We start from the raw sequence: 15,435 nt of genomic DNA, 5'->3' as shown, positions 1-15,435 counted from the left end.
AGGGTAAGGATAGAACTAAACAATGACTTAACTACAGGATAAATCAAGCAGAAAATCCTTAAGGGAGCATTTAAAGCCACCTACCATGGGTAACTCTCTCAGCCACATATTTGGAAGTGCTAGCATCACTTGGATGGCCTAGTGCGGGGAGCATAGTGACCAGTGCAATGCCAGAAAATTATATGAAAAGAGGAGGATCCAGTTTGTGCCAAGACAGACAGACCATGAGTGGCTAGAACTTTAAATGTGATCTGTTAGTAAATAGGCAGCCAGCGTAGCTCATGCAGAAGCAGAATAATGTATTTGATAATGTGATGTCACTTTAAGTAGCCAGGCTTAGGACTTCTGAAGTATTTGAATGCAGTCAAATTCACAGCAAAGAAGCATGGGGCACATGGCAGTGCAATAGTACTGTCAGGAGGACACCAGGGCTGTACCACTACAAATAAGGTCCACAAGTGGAATAGGGTGCTTAATGATGGTAATATTCCTAAGGTGGAAGCTGGAGAATCCGATATCATTTGAAACTTGGACCTTAAGATTCAGTTTATTATCAAAAATGTTGCCTAGATCACATACTTTTGACATGAATTGCAGTTTCTCCTCCAGTAAATAATATTGGGGACAGACCTGGGGCAGATGAATCCCTCATAGTGGAATATATAGTCATAGCATCTATCATTACGATAATGATTTTCAGAAAATTGGCTACTGACCAGTTATGGATGCATTCCAAGTGACCATCCAAACTGTTACCTCCAAACACAGATTCCTGTGGGAATGAGAAGTGTAATTGCATGTTGTTAGCACATGAATGGCCATATAAACATTTCCTTTAGATGGCATCTCTTAGGGAAAGCACGTAAACAGAAAAGAGGCTAATATGGAACCCTGTGGTACACCACACATAACCATATAGGAATCTGAAGAGTTCATCCATCTCATAATCAACTTTATAAAAACAGATGACAAATCCAAGAGGATGAAGAAGGAATCTGTCACAGTGAGACCATATTAAACATCCTGGTAAAATCTAAAAGAACACCCCAGGGTTACCATGGCATGACAAACACAGTTTATTTCTAAAAAAACACTCAGACATATGTTAGCGCTTTTATTCAGTCACTTGGGACTTCATCAGAACAATAAAACTGGCCAGTTCATTCAAATTTCAAACTTTCTCTTCTAATCATATGACTACACTGACTGTTAAGAATACATTAAGTAAACCTTACTATTGAATAACAAGTTAAAAATATATATTTTTAAAAATACATAATTTATATACATATATATATATATATATATATATGTAAATATATATATATATATTTATATATATATATATATATATATATATATATATATATATATATATATATATATATATATATATATGGGTCTACTTTGGATCACCAAAATTTTACTTTACCGAAAATCACAGCAGCGAGACAAGAACACCTAAATCAGACATCCCCAAACTATCACATTCCCGATGTTTACATCAATAAAAAAACAGCTGCTACAAAAAAAAAAGTTTCTTACATTATTGCAGGAGGGTAAGCCCTCCTTCACCTCCCATGTGGGGGAGCTGTGCCCCCCACATCCCCTGCCTATTATATGAATCAACTCTGAGATCACACTAATGTGAGGAAAAGGGTACATTTCCCAATTCTCACAGTACAGCAACCTCCATTCCTAAGCACAGACCACTGTGAGACAGGCGCAGCAGGTGTTTTGTTGATATAAACTTCAGGAATATGATGATTCATTGATGTCTGATTTTGGTGTTCTTATCTCGCTGTTGTGATTTTCGGTAAAGTAAAATTTCGGTAATCCAAAGAAATATATATATATATATATATATATATATATATATATATATATATATATATAGATATATATTTATTATGTGTGTTTATTTCTAGGGAATGCTTCAGATTACTAACATTACCTGCATTAAGGCTCTATTAACATTATTATAGCTTTACCATTTTATAAGTTGAAAACACTGCCTCATTCAAATTAAATTTCATATGACTTGAAGTTTCAAAGTACTGGATATGGACAAATCTTCATTCTGTCCAGGATGCTCCCAACATCACGTTTTAATTCCCACCATAATTCTGTTGCTTCAAGCTTTTCATTCCATGGTCCTCTCTGGAAATTTTTCTCTCTTTATCCAGTACTAAAATAGAAACAAATGAGTGGGGTATTTTCCTGTTGGTTTGAAGAGGGTATTTTTAATATTTCCACAGTGAATATTGTATGAATGTTCATAGATTCATTCCCTCAACATTCTTTTAGTTTTTCCCGCATAAAAACTGGTATGAAATTAACACGTTGCCAAGTATACCACGCCTCTAATCACACAATTAATGTACCTTTTTAGTTCTAATGTTTTATTATCGTAAGGCCAGTTTGTACACCCTCCACATTTTTATCATCAGAACAGGTGAATGGATCAACCTTGTGAGGGAGGCAGCCTTTCCAACATAGACCACTGGTTTAAAAGGAAAATGATTGTAAACGGACAAACTGCTTAAGGGGATGGAACATTGGATGGTGAAGTGAACAACTTTGAAAAAAGCTCAATAAATATAGAAAACAACACTTGGAAAATGAGTATTTTTACTGTGTTACGTCCAAGAATGTCCCTAAGGGGTTAAGGCACTGGAAATGTCTCACAGGATTAGTTGATAGCTTGGACTGATACAAAGACATCCTGATTTTATTTGATCAACATGGCTACAAGCTCATCATCATCAGATCATGGGGTACATGGGCTGGGCCCCCAGAATTACAACAACTGGGGGAAAAAATAATTTCCAATTGGGGAATAAGAGATGAGTTGTGAAGACTTTTTTGATGCTGTCATACTTAATGATGAAGGTGATTTTAAAATACACAATTGCAGTGACTTTTTGGTTGAAAGGGAACGCTCTTAATTTATTTGACAAAGGATACACATTTGTACCTGTAAGAAGGACTCAGGTGGTACACGTTATAATAAATCTCATATTGTTTAATAGAAAATTGAATTTTAGTGTAATTTTTGAAGGGCAAAGGGAGAATAACATCCTTGTGACACATTTACATAGAAGTAGTTTATTTACCCCCACCAACCCATCTGGTCCAATTATTTGTAAGATTATGTTTGTTTGATTTAAGAAATATTTTAAGCAAAAGGAGTAACACATCTTGTTATAATGTGGCTAAAAACGAGTGGGATCTATTTCAAAATATTTGCTACAATAGAGATATAATAATCATGAAACCATCTGGGGATGGTCTAGTACTGATGACAAAATTGGATTATATTATTTAAATTATTATTTTTATTTATTTATTTATTTTTAGGAGAAACAACATATGAGGAGAACAAAGTAAATACTGCCTGTGCTAATACTGATACAATATTATATAGTATGTGTATACAGAGACAGATAAGTAGGGATGAGTACAAAATTTTAAAAGTTGATAAACCACTGATCCCCACTATCTATGGAATGCCCAAAATGTACAAGGACCTAAGTGCCCCCGTATGCCCCATTGTAAATGCAGCTAAATCTACAACTTATACAATGGCAAAATGTGTGGAGTTGAAATTAAAAGATGTGTTAACAGAACTGAAATATTTATTAAAAGACTACTGGGACTTTTTAACCACACAGAATAAAATGTGGAATATTCGGAAACCATTACTTTTATTACTACTGATGTAAAAGACATTTTTTATGTTAATACCACACACTGTTGGCTTGGAATGGTTCTGTGAGTTTTTAATGGAATCTAGGTGGATATCCCAACAGGATATCAACAAGTTAGTTGAATTTATGGATATGGTCTTATCTAATAATTACATATATTTTGAAGGGTTATACTTCTGTCAGTATACTGGGATGGCCTTGCAAGCTGCATGTGTCCCAGTATTTGCAAGCATGGCACAATGGGAATCAAAGCATTTTTAATAGTGCCATGCCCAGTCATGATATTTTTACAAAAGATTTCTTTATGACATAAAGTATATTCTGGGTACATAAGGAAGAAGATAAGGAAGACGTTTGTGGATTATATTTATTGTACTACTGAATTTCTTCGATTCACATGCAACATGTCTGTTACCTGGATGTGGAGTTAAAGACAGATAAAGGGCAATAGTTAAGGGTCAGTATGTGCAATTAGTACGTATGGTTCCTGAATATGATAATTTTGCTATAGAGTGTGATAAGTTAGCAAATATGTTCATGAACAGAGAATACCCTAAGGATTTTCTAAAACCTATTTTTGAAGAAGTGAATGAAAAAAGAACAGGGATTTACAGACCATTAGTTACAGAGATCAATGACATAATTAACAGAGGTATCAAGAATACAAAAGTGAAGAAGGGATTATATAACAAGGTACTAGTCACAGCCTATAGTGGTATATAGCCTGTATCCTAGACTGAACAAAAGTTTAAAGAAAACAAATTCCAAATGCAAACTAATGAAAAACGTTGACACTGACGCTCCAACACGTAGAACACTAATTTAATGCAGTTCACAAAGCACACAGATACAAAATGGTAAAGCACTTTTAGTCTCTAAAATAGCAGACTTCTTCAGACCATTTACAAAACTAAAGTCTCTGTTTAAATACATATATTACTTTGAATGAAATTGTGTTTTCAATCTTATGAAATGATAATGTTATAATAATGTTAATAGAGCCTTTGTACAAATAATGTTAGTAATTTGAAATATTCACTAGAAATATATTTATATCAATTTTTAGTATTGTTTATATATTTTTAGCGTATGTTACTCATTAGCAAGGTTTTATTTATAAATAATATGTTTTTAAGTTAAGAAATGACTCAATTTAATTTTGCATATATATATATATATATATATATATATATATATATATGTTTGTATATATATATATATATATATATATATATATATATATATATATATATTTATATATATATTTATTTATATATTTATGTTTGCCTGATTTTAAGGAAAATACCCATACTCAACTCCAAAAACATCAGCCACAAATGTCAAAAATATGAAGTTGACACCACATGTGCTGAGAAACAGGCTTAGTGCATACAATTTCAAAAGTTTAAAAAAAAAAGTAAAACCTTTTTTTTCGCAAGGGGAAAGCACTCCTACTAATTATATATACTTAATCTAAAATCACACAGTCCCATAGGAAAGGGAATATTCCTCGACCTGGGAATTGTCGATCTCACACTCCTGTCAATCATTTACAGTCAGCTAGACAGCTGTTGACCTTACCCACAATCGATATTTTCAGGTACACACACACACACACACACACACACACACACACACATATAACTATATGCATAGTACAGTGGTTATTGTTATTGTTATGGTTACTTAATGTGTTCCAGAGAGAGTGTTTTAAATTCACTGTTAATTATTTAAGAAATGATTGGGTAGGATAAGTCATATGATTAGGAGAGAAGGTATTAAAATTATATGAAGTTCAGTTTCATTCTTCTGATGAAGTCTTGAGTGATGTGACAAAAACATTAAAGATGCGTGTGCGTGTGTGTGTTTTATAATAAATTAACTGTGTGTTCCATGTTGTGGTAACTCTAGAATGTTCCTACAGTAGATGGATTTTCAATTGAGTGTATATATTGTTTACTATCCTAATAAAGGCTGTTGAATGCTGTGTCTGGAATGAAGGCCAGCCTAGAATGTATCATAGCTGTCTTTCTCCCATAAGCAAGAATCCAGCTAGTCATAAATCCCATTCTCCAAAACTTTTCCTAAAAATGGAAAGTTAGAGGTAGATCTTTAATCGTCCTGAACATCAGGATTTAAGCCAATCTTCTTAAAGATAGGAATATCCAGGGGCTCCTTTAATATAGTTAGAAAAATTTTATCCCAAAGTGGGGGCATCAGTGATCTGATGGAGGACTGAATCATGATTATATAGAGAGGACAAGGCCAGCCTAAAAGAGAAGGGTTCAAGCTATGGGGAGGTGTTGGCAAGGAGGAAACAAAAGAGAGGTAGTCATTGTAGCTAAGTAAGAAAAAGTTACACCAAAAAGATCACTGGATTTTCACATTTCTGACCATGTACTGCTGGCACTCTGTCTAAGAAGTATGACATGACTGAGGCACACTTGCTGTCAAAACCTGAGCAATCAAATCACATTGTTCAGAAAAAAAAACTCCTGGCTGTTCAGGCTGTCTAAACTGGACAGAGTCCAGCTACCTGGAAGTGGGCACCTGGTTAGTTTAATTTTATTTATTTACTTATTGACATTTGATTCCTAGGAAAGTCTAACTGGGTAGTCACTCATTTTCAGAGGATGCCCAGGAAGAAAAGCTCCAAAGTATTATAAAACATTTTAAGAAAATATACTTACAGTATTTATAAATAATACAAAAACAACTACAGTTTAAATAATTTTACCAAATTAAACGTAATATGAAAACATTGGTTAAGAATACATACAAGTTATTTAAATTATCCTGTATACTGCTTTTTAACTTTGCATTATTGTAGTAATGCATTCTTCTATCTCTACTGTAATATTTCTAAGCATTTTTCACATGTATTGTAATATGCTACTTCTATGCCATTTTTTTGCAAATTTGTAATTTTTGTAAATTTGTTAATACTGTACTTGTGTTAGTTTTTTTGTGGAACTTTCTCCTCGGGCCTCCACTGAAAATGGGTTTTCGGACCCAGTGGACTTTCCCAGTCAACAAATGTCAATAAATAAGTAAATAAATGATAATCATTTAAACAGACAAATTTTAGCTGGTTTATGGAGAAAGTAATGGTAAGTTAGTATAATACAAACAGGAATTGCAATATGAAGAAGTGAGAGAAAAGCAGGCTCATGATATCTTTAGAGAGAATGCCAGGGGAGATAAATTGACAGAAGTAGGGAAATGAGTGAAGGAGGGAGGGTAAGGGAATGTAAGGTAAGAATATGTATTTGTTCACATTTAGGGATGTAATACTTCAGACATCACACAAGACAAGTATGTAGACTTCTTTCAACAGATCCCTGACCGGTAAACTTAAATGTAATTATGCAGGGCGAGTCTGTTGACCTGATAGGTACAGTGTGCCTTGTCCTGCTTCTACTCATTCTTTCTTATCTCACAGAACTCAGTCATTCTACAGGTTTTATGGTCTGAAGTGACCTGCGCTGCTATGACTGAGGACTAATGTGCTAAGAGAGGGGTGAAGAGAGCCCCATAATAGGCAGTTTCTATGCACCTCAGACTACAGTTTTGAAGGTACTAGCACAGCATAGGATTTTAAGTGTCTAGGATTTAGAGTGAGCAGACTGAAATTCTTGCCCTTGGTCAGGGAATACTACTTCGGGTAAATCTTTTGTGAACTGACAAATGGAGTGATCAGACCAGGTGACATGTTTCAGCACTAAATCACTGGCAATGCTCATTGTGTATTCAAAAATATGAGTAACAGAGGTAATCACCTGGGAAAAATGAATGCCCAAATAATGAAAGCAGACCTGAAGTGACAGAATCAGTCTAGTGACAGTTGTGCTAAAACCTTAAAAACCTGCAGGAGATCTAACGTGAATCGTTTAAAAGAAACAGAACTCTTTCCAGCAAATATTCCTCAGGAAAGTTTAAACCAAGCTTTAAAACAAGACCCAGATGAAAAGACTAGTCAGCATGGGCTCTGATGATAAACTGGCAATATCTTCTGGTCAAAGAAACTAGGATAAAGATCAGCATGACTTAACCAGCTGAAGCAGATAACCAGTATATAGTCCAGCATATTCCAATAAGGACATTAATTCCAAGATACAGGGGACATATCCAAAGAAGGACCTCAGATCCAAGACACAGAGAACATTTCCAATTAAAGGACCTTAGATCCATGACTCAGAGGACATATCAAATGATGGACCTCATATCCAAGACACAAAGACAGAGGACATATCAATAGAGGAACCTCAAATCTAAGACAGAGGAAATTGGATATTCTTGCCTCAAACAAAGAACTGAGCTTAATCAAGCAGAGTATAAGCTGGCAGTGGGTACATACACAACTAATAAACCAAGCCAGAAATGTTTGTTGTCTGATGACAGTAATCAAAGATTTAAATAAAAAAGGTCTCATAGGGTGCATTTGTGCATACATAGTTTAATTTCACACACTAGCTTCAGATTTTGTTAATCAGATTTTCAATGCAGAAGTGAAATGGAATTTAGAGGGCAAAATGTAATTGCTGGATGGAGATGTTTTGATTTCATTACAGTGTTGCAGTTCTTGACATTTACAAAGTTGGTAGCATTCGAGTAGCTTGCATGAGCATTCATAGAATATTAGTATATGTTTTTGCAGTAAAATGTTAGTTTACTGGGGCAATATGGTATACAGTGAATGGCACCAAAAATCTTAAAAGACACACACACAGATTAATAAGTACAGTAAAAATGCCAGCCTTTAACTTCAGAACATCTTTATCTGTACGGTGCTTACAAAATTTCCACTTATTGAGTAGTTTAGATTTCTGAATACTACATTTATGTTTACATTAATATATAGGTGGAAATGTATGGGTTACTCCCTGATTGAACTTTACTGAAATTTGGAATGTGATTTGATTGTTGAAAGCTTGACTGAGTCTATATCTGTTAATGTCTGAGGCTCACATTTTTGGTTTACTTAGGTGGTGTTGCTCGGGGCAGTATTGCACATATTTGCAAGCTGATGTTTATTTTAAAGGTTCACAGAGACCTTGATTTACTTGAAGGAAAAGATAAGATTGGCTTTTAGAGGGAAATGTGGCGAAGACATTAGTACCCTTTCTTGGATTAGTTGCAGGCACAGAATTGCTAAACACGGTCACATGCCTTAACACAGGGTACAGCTCTGCATAGGGGTATTTAGTCTGCTTGCCATTGAGGGTGCATGGTTTACACCTATATATATATATATATATATATATATATATATATATATATATATATATACATATACACACACACACACACATAAGAATTGCACAATGCATATTTTACTGAAAGTCAGTTGACTTTTTCAACTGTGAGGCAGTGATGCAGTCTCATTTGACCAAGCATCATGAAAGTTTGCTGGCAGTTTTACATAGAGGGTTAAGGCTCTGACATACTGACAACCATTTGATTTGAAACAGAACAGTAACTATTTTTTTTTTCATCACCAATAGTTCATTCTGTCACAGCCCCTCCAGGCTGTTGGGCTCAACCAGACTCCAACTACAGCTCTATACTCCAAATGACTCTTCCAGGTATAATCCACAATTAGGCCTTGACTGGGATCTCACACTGCACAATTCTAAAATCTTCAGGGCAAACCCAAGCTTACTCCTTTTGAAACTCCAAATGAGGAACAAACTTCCTTTATGTAGTTCTCTCATAAGAAATAGATCAAAGCAACTTCCTTTTATGCAGTAATATCTGGTAATAAGTGCTTTGCTAATGAATAGTGTTTGTCTAACTGCTGTGGCAATGATATCACACCCCATACAGCAGCACACATTTTAAAGATACTTTACACACGCAAACAAAAGGTGTTGTGCTCTGAGATTTGTTAAAATTGTGCTGACATGACAAAGGACATATTTTATTGTCAGATGTTAATTATGACAAATTTTAACAAATATTTTTTGAGTAATCTTTCTGTGCAGTAATTTGTTTCTGTAGCCTTTTGTTCATTTTCATAAATGTAATTGGAAGCCATGGAATTTTGCTTATGTATACCTATATACCTATTTTCAGAAAATAAATTGAATATGTGTGTTCCTAAAAACACAAGTGCATTTGTATATCATTTTCTTTTCACCAATGTCGCACTAAATATATCATTTGACTTTTAAGAAACTATTTCATTAAATGTGTTTTATTAATCATTATACCATGACCCCCCATTAATATTCCAAAACGTGCACGCTGATTGGCCAACGTGCACGTTGTAAATCGACTTATACTAATGGAAAAAGGTCCGGTCGCCCGGACTTTTTCCATTAGTATAAGTCTCTTTTAAAACACTGTCTCGCTATGTTAAAAGAGTTTAACATAGCGACACAGGTTTAAAAAAAGCAACGGAGATCTCCGTTGCTTTTTTTAAAGCTGTCTCGCTATGTTAAACTCCTTTAACATAGCGACACAGTAAAAAAGCAACGGAGATCTTGCTTTCTCCGTTGCTTTTTTTTAAACCTGTCTCGCTATGTTAAATGGGTTTAACATAGCGAGACAGCTTTAAAATAAGCAACAGAGATGTCCGTTGCTTATTTTAAAGCTGTCTCGCTATGTTAAACCCATTTAACACAGCGAGACAGGTTTAAAAAAAAAAAGCAACGGAGAAAGCAAGATCTCCGTTGGTTTTTACTGTTTCGCTATGTTAAATGGGTTTAACATAGCGAGACAGCTTTAAAATAAGCAATGGACATCTCCGTTGCTTATTTTAAAGCTGTCTCGCTATGTTAAACCCATTTAACATAGCAAAACAGTAAAAAGCAACGGAGATCTTGCTTTCTCCGTTGCTTTTGGCCTCAGCTCTGATGTACTGTGTAGGCATGCGCAGTACATCAGAACTGCCGCGGATACCAGACAGTTGCGGAAGGGCAGCAAAGAGGCATTATACAATGCCATTATTTAAGAAAAGTAATTATTTCTTTTCTTAAATAATGTCATAGTATAATAGCAATAACCCACTTCTGGGTGTGGGTAATGCGGAATTTACCCACGGTTGTCTTTGTTTGGTCCCGGGGGCGAAAACCACGCCAACCATAGGTAAATCCCACATTACCCATACCCAGGAGTGGGTTATTGCTATATTATTCACCCTTATCATCGTTTTGCCCATACGTTTTGCCCATATCCTAAAATAAAGTGCCTTACTGAAAAGTAAGATGATAGTCTCTTGCACTATAATTCAAAAATCCCCTGTTCTGTCAAAGTAATAAACAAAATCAAATGTTAGAACAGCATATGCTTTCCTACAAAAACCTAAAGACTTTGATGTGAACCCCCCCCCCATAAAACAAAATGTTACTATAAAAAGAACTTGGGTATCAGCTCTACCCAGTAATAGTAAACATATAATATACATTCTTCCTAGTAGGTGTAAAATATAACATTTTGATTGTAAAATACTATAAATTAAAGCAATATTGTCAAGTAGTACATATAATATATAAAAAAAGCTCATCAATGATAAAGAGGATAAGAAGTAAGACTGTCACCTCAGAATGTTTTAGGCAGTGCCAAATCTTTTCCTCACTATTGTATTAAAGGCATGTTGATAAATAGAAGACACAATATAAATCTGGACTGCTAGCTAGTTATCAAAACATTAGAAAGAACTTGCAGGAATCTTCAAAAACTGCAAAATGTGTTGCTTACCAGTAAATCTTCAGCAATAATAACTTGTTACATTTTACAAGCAGGCCCCCATAGATACAAGGGGGTGATGCAATGCTTTATGGTTAGTATAATTTCTCCTCAAAGATTTATTGTTATACTAAGTGTACTTATCTGCAGCTTTGCAGTCATCTTTGAGGAGGGTCGCTGTTACAGTAAATCATAACAGCTGGGTAGGTTCTCAAGCAGTACCATATTTATTATCTTTGAGAACGAGATGTCATAAAATGTTTTCCAAATTAGCTGTAGTACACATAAATGTTGTGAAATGGAGGTATTTAGTATAATGATATTTCTTTGTGAAGAGTTCCATTTTCAGTACCCTTTAGGACAGATACCACAGTCAGAAGAATTGTTTGGTAGAAAAACACTTTTCCAGACAGCCTGGTATCCTGCCCCTTCCCATCATACATCAGTCATCTCTCATTCTCAGGTTCTTCAGGATATAATTGTGAGTTGGGGGGAGCTACAATAAGAATGAGAAGGCAAACATGAGAAAAAAGCTAAAATGAGGAATGTGAAGTATATATTTTATTGAAGATGGTGCATTTTCTTCAGAACCATTCTTACAGTAAGTACATAACTTTTGTATTAGATAAGAAGTCCCTCTCCGGTACATTTTAGGACTGAATCCCTACATAATCCTTATGGATGGCTATCATCATGGGAACATATTAAGGATAACAGTAGCACTGAAAACAGAGCAGGGCCTGGAATTAATGCCAGTCTTATAGTGCCTTGTGAAAGTATTCCAACAGGACCAAGTTGTGGACGAAAAGGTATCATTTATGTTAGTACAATGGAAAAGGAAAGTTGAAGTAACTGTTGCTGTATTCAAGTGTACCTTTTGGATGACATACAGAGGCTCTCACAATTTGTAGCAGATCACACAATGGGACACAATCCAGTGTAGCTGGGTAACCACCTGGAAACAGGAATCTTAAATATTGTCTTCCCCTTCCTTGATGCATATGGCAAGTCAGCTTTGCTGAAAGGATTGGGTTTGTCTATATAACATCTAAGCTTTCTGTAGACCTTCATACAAAGGAAGTATTCACCACTGTTGGGATACTCAGAAAAAAAGACAAGGCAGATTTATTAGCTGCACAGATTTTACTCTCTGCCTCATTTTGATATGAAGGACAAATTAGTTCAAAGTGCTTTTCTTTCCATATGGAAAATTAGGTAAGGAGACTTAAAAGCAATAGCTTGTAACTCAGGAATTAATTTGCTGCCAAGGTAGCTTCCAGGGATAGAGTTTTCATAAATATGAAGTAAATATCCCATGAGCCACTGTGTACATCTCAGGCAACCTGGGTTTCATTACTTGCTGTGTCATCTGATTGAGTAGCAGAAAGGGGTAGGCATTACATCCCTGATGCAAAGGTGGTTCCATAAGCATCTTCTGAGATGATCCCTGGTGGATGCTTGGAATGCTATGCCAGGAAGCATATGCCAAAGGGATGAATAGGGTGAGGAGAAGGCTAACCTGTTGCAGAGGTGGGGTGATATGCTACAAATCACCATTGCACACCCTCTCTTCAGACATACCATAAGAGACCAAAGGGAGGGGGAGTAACATGGGTAGGGCATAAAAAAATAAATTCTCCCAGTGTATGTGAAAAGCCAGAACCTCCCCAGGATGCTTTTAAATTCTGCATTCAGCCCCAGCCCTTTAGAGTTAGTTCTGGTGGTTATGAGGTGACTAGTTCAACCAGAAATGGATATGAGCCATAGGAGGATACAGGAGGAAAAACAAATGGTGGAAAAAAAAAAAACACATCGAAGTAATCATTCCACAAAGGGACATAATCTCTTACTGGGTGTATGAGTGCAAGTAGAAGGCCCGTTAAGAACCAGGATAACCGTAATTGTAGAAATCACGCCTATGCTTCTGTGACTCACGTGGGATTATTTTGTTTCCAGTGGATAGATATTAGGATGTTCATTTCCAATGTAGAGGCTACATTTGGAAGTTAGTGATATGTCCAAGAATTTGCAGATCTCCGTGACCTACGCGTTGTGGTGTGGATTTTGTTAAGTTCGATGGGTCTGCATTTTCCGCCAGGACAAATCTTCTTTAAAGTTTTCTAGTAACATTGTGCAACTGCCGAAAAAGTTAAAAGGAAGTCAAGTGATGCTGCGTTATTTATATTTAATGCAGAGGAATAGAGGTCGTAATTAGATACACATAATATTATTGATTGTCTCTTAACGGTGAAGAATAGAGTTTTTCAAGATGCGAAACATTTGGAAGTATTACTGGGGACTTTTGTTTGCCATGTGTAGAACACCGATGCCTTTAGCTAAAACATTAGAAGCTGTGTCTTGGAATTCCTTCAATCAAAGATTTTGAAGTGAAAGACCTGGATTTTTTTCATTAACATTCTAAGGCATCCTCAGATTCATTCTCCAAATAAGATCATAAACCAGAGTTTGTCATAGGAGAACTTTTATCATTATAATACATCTAAAAACAATATCCATCACATTTAGAAAATAATATCCTTTTGGTCACAATGATTGTCCCTTGATCTTGCCCTATTTGTACTGTCAGCTTTTCTGAACACTTTTATTGCAATAGTGTCTGCAACAGTATGGATATAAAGTTCTATTTGTTTTGTTTAGGACCATTAGCTGCACAAAGCACAGCATCTTGACCCTGTCGATTGACTCCTTTATTCCTTCTAGGTCTATTTTTGATCAATCTGCTAAGTACCCACTGCTCTGTAAGGGTGTTCCTGTCAAAGAACCACTTACTGAGATATCTGCTATAGAATTGTTTGTACTTTTATTGCTCACGCTGAGTTTGCTGCTATTCCATTACTGTTGACTGTTAACTGGATCATTATTGAACTGTTTCCTTCCACAGAGCTATTTCCTGCTGTTAAATAGCCTACCACTACCCTATCTTCCAATATCTATCCTACTCTACTCCTCCATGACTCCTCCACACTATCTCACCTCATTTACATGTCTTTTCATTCTCACCATTCTGTATAATGCATCTTCTTATTCCAATACCACACTACCCGCCTCTTTTTCACCCCACTCATCCTCCACTATCTCCCTTCCACATCCTTCATCCCTCCATTTTTATTTGATATCCCCCTCCCTCCTTCAACCAAATCCATTTCATTACTTTAAACTAAAACACCATACACTCTACAAAAAGTCTCCCACTTTCAAATGTAAATTACATCTCCCTTTTACTTTACTCCGCAATTCTAGGTTTCAACTCCTCTACTCCTTCTCTTGTCTTGCTCTTGCAGGAGATGTCCATCCTAACCCTGGGCCAACTCCGACTAACATTCTCTCTCCCACTACCCCCACAAATAGGCACAATAATAAATACCTTAAATTTATTACCATTAATACCCAGAGTATTAATAACAAAATAACAAACTTTCATGCCTGGCTAAATATAACTGAACCTGACATAGTAGCAGTAACAGAAACCTGGCTAAAACCTCAAACTAGTAACTCTGAAATTTTACCACCTGGCTACCAAGCACTCAGGTCCGATCGCCTAAACAAAAAAGGTGGTGGTGTAGCCTTAGTCTACAACTGCCTGCTAAATCTTAGCCCATACCAAAATACCATTCCCAACTTTAATAATGCAGAACTAGTCATAGGAATCCTCAAAATAAACAACTTCAAAAGTATCTGTATTATAACCATCTATATCCCTCCTGGAGACAACTCCTCCACCCTAGAGAATATTCTCTGTTGGGCCTCAAACAATATTAAACAGGAAACTTTCATTCTAGGTGATGTAAATATTGATTGGAATAATATTAATAACAATACTCCCCTTCAGTCTATCAATCTTTATAATTTTACTCAACTAATAAACAACATTACCAGACCTAACAAAACCAACCCTCCAGGGTCCATCTTGGACTGGATCCTAGTCAGCCACCCTAACAATATCTCCAACTCAGGTACCTTACCTGACTCATTAAGTGATCATCTCCCAGCCTTTATTAGCAGAAAAACCCAACAG

This window comes from Protopterus annectens, chromosome 8.part1, assembly GCF_019279795.1.
Source record: "Protopterus annectens isolate FY-2018-M chromosome 8.part1, PAN1.0, whole genome shotgun sequence".
Taxonomy (NCBI): Eukaryota; Metazoa; Chordata; order Ceratodontiformes; family Protopteridae; genus Protopterus; species Protopterus annectens.
The sequence above is the reverse complement of the archived record's forward strand: the minus strand, read 5'-3'. Positions refer to the sequence as shown.